Source organism: Dendrobates tinctorius, unplaced genomic scaffold (assembly GCF_039654945.1).
Source record: "Dendrobates tinctorius isolate UK_male_01 unplaced genomic scaffold, ASM3965494v1 ptg000430l, whole genome shotgun sequence".
Taxonomy (NCBI): Eukaryota; Metazoa; Chordata; class Amphibia; order Anura; family Dendrobatidae; genus Dendrobates; species Dendrobates tinctorius.
In genome coordinates, this window is record NW_027362093.1 from 465,491 (window position 1) to 475,355 (window position 9,865).

At 41.9% G+C, this 9,865-nt stretch overlaps 1 pseudogene; it reads right to left on the reverse strand.

The window, feature by feature from the left end:
• Positions 1 to 3,643: 3,643 nt before the first annotated feature.
• Positions 3,644 to 9,353, reverse strand: LOC141076805 (uncharacterized; annotated as a pseudogene).
• Positions 9,354 to 9,865: the final 512 nt, after the last annotated feature.

A 9,865-nucleotide genomic window follows, 5' to 3' on the forward strand; every position in this document is an offset into this window, starting at 1 on the left:
GTGAAGCAAGATGAAAACACTAACACAGATATAAAGATAGATTGAGCAAACGATGGGGCCCAAGCTAACTAAAAAGGACAGGAAAGAAAAGCTGCTGTCTGCAATCCGTAAAAAACCCTACCAAAAAATGTCCCAACCGTCTGATAGGAAAAACATGCCCTGAAGTCGCTAGGACTTCAAAAAGACTATTTCAGCCCTCAGGTAAATTCTGAAGACAGAGCAAAGAGACAAACTGATCAGAGACAAAAATCGAACTCGGCACACCCCCGACCGGGGATGGCTGAACTCCAAAAAACAAGGAAAACAAAACTAATAAGTTAAATAGCAGAGCAAAAACTTATCTTTGGGAAGCAGGAATCAGACTGGTCTCCAAGAATCCAGCAGAGAAATCACCAGCGACTTAGAAGGGCGTCGGCTGCCTTATATCCAGTCAGAATTTCCTGTTACCCAGTCATCATCTACCAGATCAGGTGTTTGGTAATCAGCCTCACTACCTTCCTTCACCAGAAGAGGGAGTTCATCAGACATCGACAGTGAAGGGGAAAATGAACTCACAACAGTGGGGCATCCAAAATAACCCCCCTGCGATAAAGTTCTAGGGCAAGATTAGCTTGCTGTATATTTTTGTCACATGGTGCCAGTGGCGGGATAACTAAGATAAGCCCCCACTGTGCCTGTGATAGCCGTGTGCTGGCAGTGCGTCGCATCACTCTGCCTGCTGACATATTGGTGTCAGCGGTGGGATTGTCACATGTTGGTGGCAGCGGTGGGATCATGACAATTTCCATTTTCCCGTTAGGGCTAAGGCTGAGATTAGGGTTAGGGGTGTGTTGGGGTTAGGGTTGGAGTTAGAATTGGGGGTTTCAACTGTTTAGGCACATCAGATGCTCTCCAAACAACATGGCGTCTGATCTCAATTCCAGCCAAAAAAGTCAAATGGCGCTGCTTCCCCTCCGAGCTCTTCCTTGCGCCCAAATAGTGGTTTACCCCCACATTTGGGGTATCAGCGTACTCACGACAAATTGCACAATAACTTTTGGGGTCCTGTTACTTTTGGGAAAATAACAATTGGGGGTGAAAAGATCATTTTTGTGGAAAAAATATTTTTTAATTGTACGGCTGTACATTATAAACTTATGTGAAGCCCTTGGGGGTTCAAAGTCCTCACCACATATCTAGATAAGTTCCTTGTGGGTGTCTAGTTTCCAAAATAGGGTCACTTGTGGGGAGTTTCCACTGTTTAGGCACATAAGGGGCTTTCCAAACTTGATATGGCATCCGATATGAATTCCAGCCAATTTTGCAGAGAAAAAGTCAAACGGCGCTGCTTCCCTTCCGAGCTCTGCCATGAGCCAAAAGAGTGGTTCCCCCCCACATATCAGGTATCAGCTTACTCAGAACAAATTGCAAAATAACTTTTCCAGTTCAATTTCTACTGTTACCTTTGGTAAAATAAAAAAATTGAACCTGAAGCAATTTTTTTTGTGAAAAAAGTTAAATGTTCATTTTTTTAAGCATTTAAAAAATTCCTGTGAAGCACCTGAAAGGTTAATAAATTTCTTGAATCTGGTTTTGAGCACCTTGAGGGGTGCAATTTTTAGAATGGTGTCACTTTTAGGTATTTTCTATCATATAGACCCTCAAAGTGACTTAAAATGTGATGTGGTCCGTAAAAATAAAATGGTGTGAAAATGAGAAATCGCTGGTCAACTTTTAACCCTTATAACTTCCTAACAAAAAAAAATTTGGTTCCCAAATTGTGTTGATGTAAAGTAAACATGTGGGAAATATTACTTAAGTTTTTTGAGTGCCGTATCTCTGTGATTAAAGAGCATAAAAATTCAAAGTTGGAAAATTGCGAAATTATCAAAATTTTCGTCAAATTTCTGTTTTTTTCACAAATAAACGCAAGTTATATGAATGAAATTTTACCACTAACATGAAGTACAATATGTCACGAGAAAACAATGTCAGAATCACCGGGATCCATGGAAGCATTCCACAGTTATTACCTCATAAAGGGACAGTGGTCAGAATTGTAAAAATTGGCCCGGGCATTAACATGCAAACCACCCTTGGGAGTAAAGAGGTTAAAGCAAAAAATGTGGTCAATTCTGTACTTAGTATCCCTTATCCTGGTATATATGGTCGTCTCACCCCCCATCCTGATACACAAGGCCCCCTCATCCCTATCCTGGTATGCATGGATCCCTCATCCTTATCCTGGCAGGAATGATCGCTCTCATCCCTATATTAATATGCAGGGCCCCCATCTCGTCCTGGTATGATTGGCCCCCATCTCGTCCTGGTATGCATGGCCCCATCCCATTTGCCCCCACCCCCATCCTAGTATGCATGGCACCATCAGAAAACTTTAAAAAATAAAATTACACTTACCTACCTGGCGCTCCCTCGCTGCATCCTGCTCCGGTGTCAGCAACTGCTTTATGCTTGTAAGCAGCACATGGCAGGGACGTCATGCGTTGCTCACAAGCAGAGCACAGCTGCCGGAGTACTTACCGGGACTGTTCATTGGAGATCGGGGTGACTATTCATTGCTCTTCAGTAGCGCGCAGTGTCAGCCCCCGGCTTCCTGCTGCTGTCAGCGGTCACGTGTGCCGCTACTTAAGAGAAATAAATATTCATTGGATTCATCATTCATTCATCAGGAGACTATTTAATACTGAACTATATTCAAGCGGGACTAGACGAAGAAAACCCTAAAATCATGTATCATGTTATCCGAAACAGTCAGAAAACTAGCCCCATATTGGGTGACCCCCAGACGTCAGACTATTTACTGTGTAAGTTTATAAGCCCCTCCAGTGTCAGGAATAGATAGTATGTGACAATACCGTATATACCGCTCAGGGAACACTTATCTTTCAGAGATAATTTCCATATTCATACTAAATAATGGCACAGATCTCCCAGACATTATGACTGCACATATCCCTAGTCTTTATACCGATATTGCACTCGTTCCCTGACAGACCGCAGCATGGCCATTAGTTAGAAGCTGCTAATGATCTTTGGAGCAGGTAAGTTTTCCCTGAGTGGTACATATTGGGCCGTCTGAAGACTGAGTTTAGTCTAGGACAATTTGTCTGCACTACTAATTAACAGCAGTTACATTACCAAACTAGGGCAGTCCCTATAGGAGAAAACACAAGAATTATACTGTATTTTCACATACTATCTATTCCTGACACTGGAGGGGCTTATAAACTTACACAGTATATAGTCTGAGGTCTGGGATCTGCCAATATGGGTCTAGTTTTCTGACTGTTTCGGATAACATGACACATGATTTTAGTTTTTTTGTCTAGTCTCACTTGAATATAGGTCAATATTAAAAAATAGTCTCCCAATGAGTCGCCTTTGGTGAGGACGATGAAACCCATAGAAATGAGAGGCTTGGAGAGTGAGTGTGTATACGTCACCTCTACCTATATACTGAGATGTGGGGTACATGTTTTTTCTATTAGTCACCTATTAACTAATCTTCAGGGGGTGAATTTTGGGTACAGTTTTACATTTGGAATTAATAAAGCTTAGTTTTATCCTTTTGTCAGCAAACATGAGGAATGACAAGAGACAACCCATTTAAGAAGATTCAATTTTGGTTAAAACTATTCCAACACTATGAACATAAAAAAGACTTCTCCCCTATGTGACGTCTCTGATGTTTATTCACAGTTGATTTCCAAGTAAAATATTTCCCACATGAAGAAAATGAAAATGGCTTCTCCTCTGTGTGAGGTATCTGATGTCTAACAAGAAGCGCTTTCCGGTTAAAACATTTCTCACATTCTGAACAGGAAAAAGGCTTCTCCCCTGTGTGCGTTCTTTGATGGCGATCAAGATCTATTTTCCATTTAAAACATTTCCCACATTCTGAACATCAAACAGGCTTCTCTCCTGTGTGAGTTCTTTGGTGCTTAACAAAATTCCCTTTATGGTTAAAACATTTCCCACATTCTGAACATGAAAAAGGCTTCTCTCCTGTGTGAGTTCTTTGGTGTTCATCAAGATTCCCTTTTTGGTTAAAACATTTCCCACATTCTGAACATGAAAAAGGCTTCTCTCCTGTGTGAGTTCTTTGGTGATTAACCAATTGTGAATTCCAGTTAAAACATTTCCCACATTCTGAACAGGAAAAAGGCTTCTCCCCTGCGTGAGTTCTCTGGTGACTAATAAGATGACATTTCTGGTTAAAAGTTTTCCCACATTCTGAACATGAAAAAGGTTTCTCCCCTGTATGAGTTCTTTGGTGATTAACCAATTGTGATTTCAGGTTAAAACATTTCCCACATTCTGAACAAGAAAAAGGCTTCTCCCCTGTGTGAGTTCTATGGTGATTAACCAAATCTGATTTCCGATTAAAACATTTCCCACATTCTGAACAGGAAAAAAGCTTCTCCCCCATGTGAATGCTCTGATGTCTAACAAGAATCGCTTTCTGGCTAAAACATTTCCCACATTCAGAACACGAAAAAGGTTTCTCCCCTGTGTGTGTTCTCTGGTGATTAACAAAATGTGATTTATGTGCAAAACATTTCCCACATTCTGAACAGGAAAAAGGCTTCTCCCCTGTGTGAGTTCTATGGTGATAAACCAAATCTGATTTCTGGTTAAAACATTTCCCACATTCTGAACAGGAAAAAGGCTTCTCCCCTGTGTGAGTTCTATGGTGATAAACCAATTGTGATTTCCAGTGAAAACATTTCCCACATTCTGAACAGGAAAAAGGCTTCTCCCCTGTGTGAGTTCTCTGGTGTGTAACAAAATGAGATTTCTTGTTAAAACATTTCCCACATTCTGAACATGAAAATGACTTCTTTGCTTTAGGAGCAGTTTGTTTTTTATTGCCTCTTTTGTGACTTTGATTTTCCTTAGTAGTCAGTAATGAATCAGAAGATGGGACCTGTTTCATAGGATCAGATGACAGATCTTTGCTGTGAATGGATGATGGTATATCTGGAGTACTGGCATTCACTTCAGTTGTATCTGGTAGGATCTCAAGATCATCAGATTTAAAACTTGAAGATGTCAGCTGTCCCTCTGATCTCCTGGTACAGTCATCTGCTAAGATAAAAAACAATTGTTATTTTTTAATAAAATATCCTTGAGTTTTATATTTTTGAACATTTCTACTTAAACTGTCCATAAAAATAGCAAGCTATGTAAAAAACTTTAATTATTTACCAAGACAATGACAGTTCACCATCTAATAGAAAACCTTGTTGGATGAACCAGTAGTGTGCGGTGTTCAACTGTTTGTTCATTCTGCCTCCCAAATATCAAATAAAAAGAAACCAATCAATGTTATGTAGGCAAAAATAATACCAATTCTCATCTCAGAAAAAACAAGTCCCCACTCAGGTCCATCATTTGTCAATAGAAAAACAGATAAGGCAGGATAGAGTTAATGCTATAGTTAGGGTTACTGTTAGGCTAAAGTTAGGATTAGGATAAAGAATTAGGCTTTTCTCAATTGTCTCCCCAATAATTGGGTCATGTCACATCAGTCATGTCAGAGTTCTCTTTTTCCGGAAAAAAATAAATAAATAAAAACGAATAAAATGACCCGCCAGTATTATAGTGCAGAGGAGGCTTATACACTTTTATGTTCTGACAGTGAAGAAAGTGCAGTGTCAGATGGTGATGTGGATTTCGAGGCCTTTAGTAGCAGCGACAGTGATAGCTCAGAAATGAGCAGTGATTCTGGTCCATCCTCACACACAAGGACCAGTACAACAAGAAGGACAAATAGCGCTTCTGGAGAAATGTCTCCAACTCAGGGAACAATGCCCAGTACTAGCGCTGTCCCTAGTGCTCGTGAATTGGCGCACACCGATGTCCAAGGGGCTTTGCCTCTTGATGTAGCATTTCCCAGATGGGAGGCTTCGGATTCGGCTACTCCATTCATCCCTAATTTTAATGCCATTCCTGGTATAAATGTGGAGGTGGAAAATTTTGGACCAATTATTTTTTTAATTTGTTTCTGACTGATAGCTTGCTAGAGCATATTATCCTACAAATTTATATGTGTCCCAATTCATCAGCCAGAATCCACGATCCTATTATGCTAGGTCAAATTTATGGAACCAACTAATGTCCTAGAAATGCAAACATTTTTAGGACTTACATTCGCTATGGGGCTTGTTAAAAAACGAGCATTCAGTCCTATTGGTCCAACAGCCCTGTTCAAGCCACGCCCTACTTATCTGGAGACATCTGGAAAAATCGTTTGGGAGCTGATCTCCATTTCTACAAAAAGGCTACAATCTGTATGTTGACAACTACTACACCAGCATACCTCTATTTAAAAGTCTGGTTGAACATAACATAGGGGCTTGTGGGACCATTCACAAAAACCGTCAGGGGTTTCCACAATCATTGCTCAGCAAAGAGTTCTGAAAGGGGCAGTCAGGGGCTTTACACAATGGAGAGCTGCTTGCCCTTAAGTATAAGGATAAAAAAGATATTTTTATCCTGAGCTCGATCCACACAGATGCCACAAGGGCCACTGCAGACCAACAGGGATCCACTACTCCAAAACCTGTGTCTGTCATTGACTACAACAAATATATGGGGTGTGGACCTTGCAGATCAGGTTCTACAGCCATACCAGGAATCAAGAAAATCATATATCTGGTATAAAAAGTTAGTCATGTATTTGTTTCAGGCGGCCACATATAATTCTTTTGTGTTATACAAAAAAGCCGGAAATGCAGATACTTTCCTTCATTATCAGGAAAAGGTCACTGAAAATCTTGTTTTTGATAATTTTGTCCCCGCCAATCCTTTAGAATGTGAAGATGTCTGAAGACTCACTGAGCGACATTTTATTGCACTCATCCCAGTAGCTGAAACAAGAAAGAACCCCCAGAGAAGATGTCGTGTATGTTCCTAGAGAGGAATGAGGCATGATCCCCGCTATTATTACCCACAATGCCCATCACTGCCAGCCTTATGCCTCCATGACGGCTTTACAATCTTCCACACAGAACCGCGTTTTTGAACTGTTTTGACATTCAAGCATTTGGTTTATTTAGTGACAGACACATTTGAGTAGAGCGGACTTAACAATTTCCGGGGGTAGGTGGGGGGAGGTCTCCAGAGACACAAGCTGGGCACAATATGTTATTGTGAGGCTTAGAAAAAAAACTACATCCAGCAAAATGTCACCTTCGATGGCGGCAACTGCGCAGTAGCATCTATAAGTAAGAGATAGAGGCTACTGGACAGGGGCCGGTGGTGTCATTTTGCTGTCTGTAATTTTTTTTCTAAGCCTCACAATAGCCACAATATTATAGGCATTATCACCAATAATATCAATGCTATTATATGCATTATGTAATAATGGGGGCAGGTCAGTGAGGGATCAGCGACCTGTCATAAGCCAATACAGATGAATATGTAATCAGCACACTTCATAAAGCCCCGCCCACAGCCCCACCCACAGCCCCGCCCCAGAGCACGAGAATCTCATTAACTTCAAACTACAAATACAGATTAAACAACAGTAAACCAGAGTCGCCCTCATTTATGGTAGAACATTGGAGCTACTATGGATCCTGACCAGAAGATTAGAGAAAATAATATTGCTCCCCATTTCAGGAGAGATTGTGCAGTAATCTGAATTCCTTAGGTTGGAAAACAATGTAATGTATGACGTGGAGTGAATCCATGACACCAGGGCTGGAGCCAACACACCTCCTGCAGGCGGGAATAAATGTATATTACAGCCCTCAGCCACGCACAGCTTAGAGATCTATCAGGGCACAGGTGGAATGTTTGTCCTGGAGATTATCACAATCCTCCTTGAAGTTAGTTGGTTTTAATACAAATTGAAAAGTCAGGATAAAGGGAAACTCTGCTGTTATTGGACAGAAATTCACACTTGGCCTCACTGCACATTTACTGTTGTCGCTCATAAAAGGGAAGTTTGGCCAGAAAGACTGGACCTGGTCTTGTAGGGACCATGAGACATTCAGCAGCACAGAAGGGAGAGAAGATTCATCCGATAAGATCTCAGGGATCTAGGAAGCCAACAGCATCATTACCCTCCGCTTTCTCTTACAGGCCCAGCATAAGATTTTTCTCCAAGTGATTTTCTATCTTGTCAGCACATTCTACGTACGCTGTCATTTGGCTTTATAGTTACAGATCTGGGCAGGTAACGGTCAGCGTCTCCTAATGTGAAGGAGAGAATGGCTAATGAAATCAATTATTAAACCTTATATAAGTCAGTTCACAGCTCCAGTCGTCACAACTCACCTAACTACAATCTTTAATCTCTCCCTCTCCTCGGGCATTTTCCAATCCTCCTTCAAACACGCCATCATTACTCCATTACTAAAGAAACCCGCTCTCGTCCCATCCTGCACAAACAACTACCAGTCTCCAATCTCCCCTTCATCTCTAAACTCTTGGAGCACCTAGTCTACTGCCGCCTTACCCATTACCTCTCCACTCACTCCCTCCTAGACCCTTCACAGTCCAGCTTCCGCCGCTTACATTCGACTGAAACTGTACTCATCAAAGTGACCAATGACCTTCTGACAGCAAAATGTAACGGTGACCACTCTCTGCTCATTCTTCTCGACCTGTCTGCAGCTTTCGACACTGTTGACCACCATCTCCTACTCTCTATGCTCCAGTCACTAGGCATTAAGGACACTGCTCTCTCCTGGTTCTCTTCCTATCTCTCTGACCACACCTTCAGTGTTTTGTTCTCTGGTGCCACGTCATCTCCTCTTCCTCTAGAATCCGCCCTTTTCTCACAATGGAAACAACAAAAACCCTCACTGTAGCAGTGATCCACTCCCGCCTGGATTACTGCAATGCTCTATTAATTGGCCTCCCCGTCACTTGACTATCCCCTCTCCAGTCCATACTTAATGCAGCAGCCAGGGTCATCTATCTGACTAATCGGCACTCGGACGCGTTCGCTCTTCGCCAGTCCTTACATTGGCTGCCCATTCATTATAGTATCCAATTCAAAGTACTTGTTCTCACCCACAAAGCTCTCCACAGTGCGGCACCCCCCTACATCTCCTCCCTTATTTCTGTCCATCGGCCTAACCGACCGCTGCGCTCTGCAAACGACTTTCGACTAACCTCTGCACTAATCCTTAACCTCCCACTCCCGACTCCAAGACTTCTCCCGCGCTGCTCCTATCCTCTGGAATGCTCTACCCCAAGAAATTAGGACTATCCACAATTTGCATAGTTTCAGGCGTTTCCTCAAAACACATTTGTTCAGAGCGGCCTATTACGTTCATTAATCAAAGTCATTCTATGTGTAAGTGTGCGTGTGTAGCCCATTCACTATCTCCATCCATCTCTCACTCCCTCAAGAAGGCTGGACCTTCATTGTAAATACACACCTGTACTCTGTATCTCCCCCACCTCATTGTAGATTGTAAGCTCTCACCAGCAGGGTCGTCCTATTTTGCTTTAATTATTGTATTGTTAACGTAACTTATGACTTGTGTTTTGAAAGTGATAAACTGTAAAGCGCTGCGGAATATGTTGGCGCTATATAAATAAAGATTATTATTATTATTACATATGGTGTACCAAGATGGCGTCTATGTCGTCAGACAACACCCTGGAAGGAATCCTTGGAATGCAGAAGCTGAGATACTGGATACCATATATGGAAGTGAAGCTGAAATGGACCTATCATAGACTGACACTGGCTACTCAGAAGATTGTGTGACACCCATTTCCTGTTTCTTTGTCTTGAGAATAAACTTCAGTTGTGTGCAAGCCTTTGCTGAGAAAGGAGTAGACATCTAACTCTGTGTTCGCTGTGACTGTGAATGCACACTCAGCCTATATTGGGTCAGGT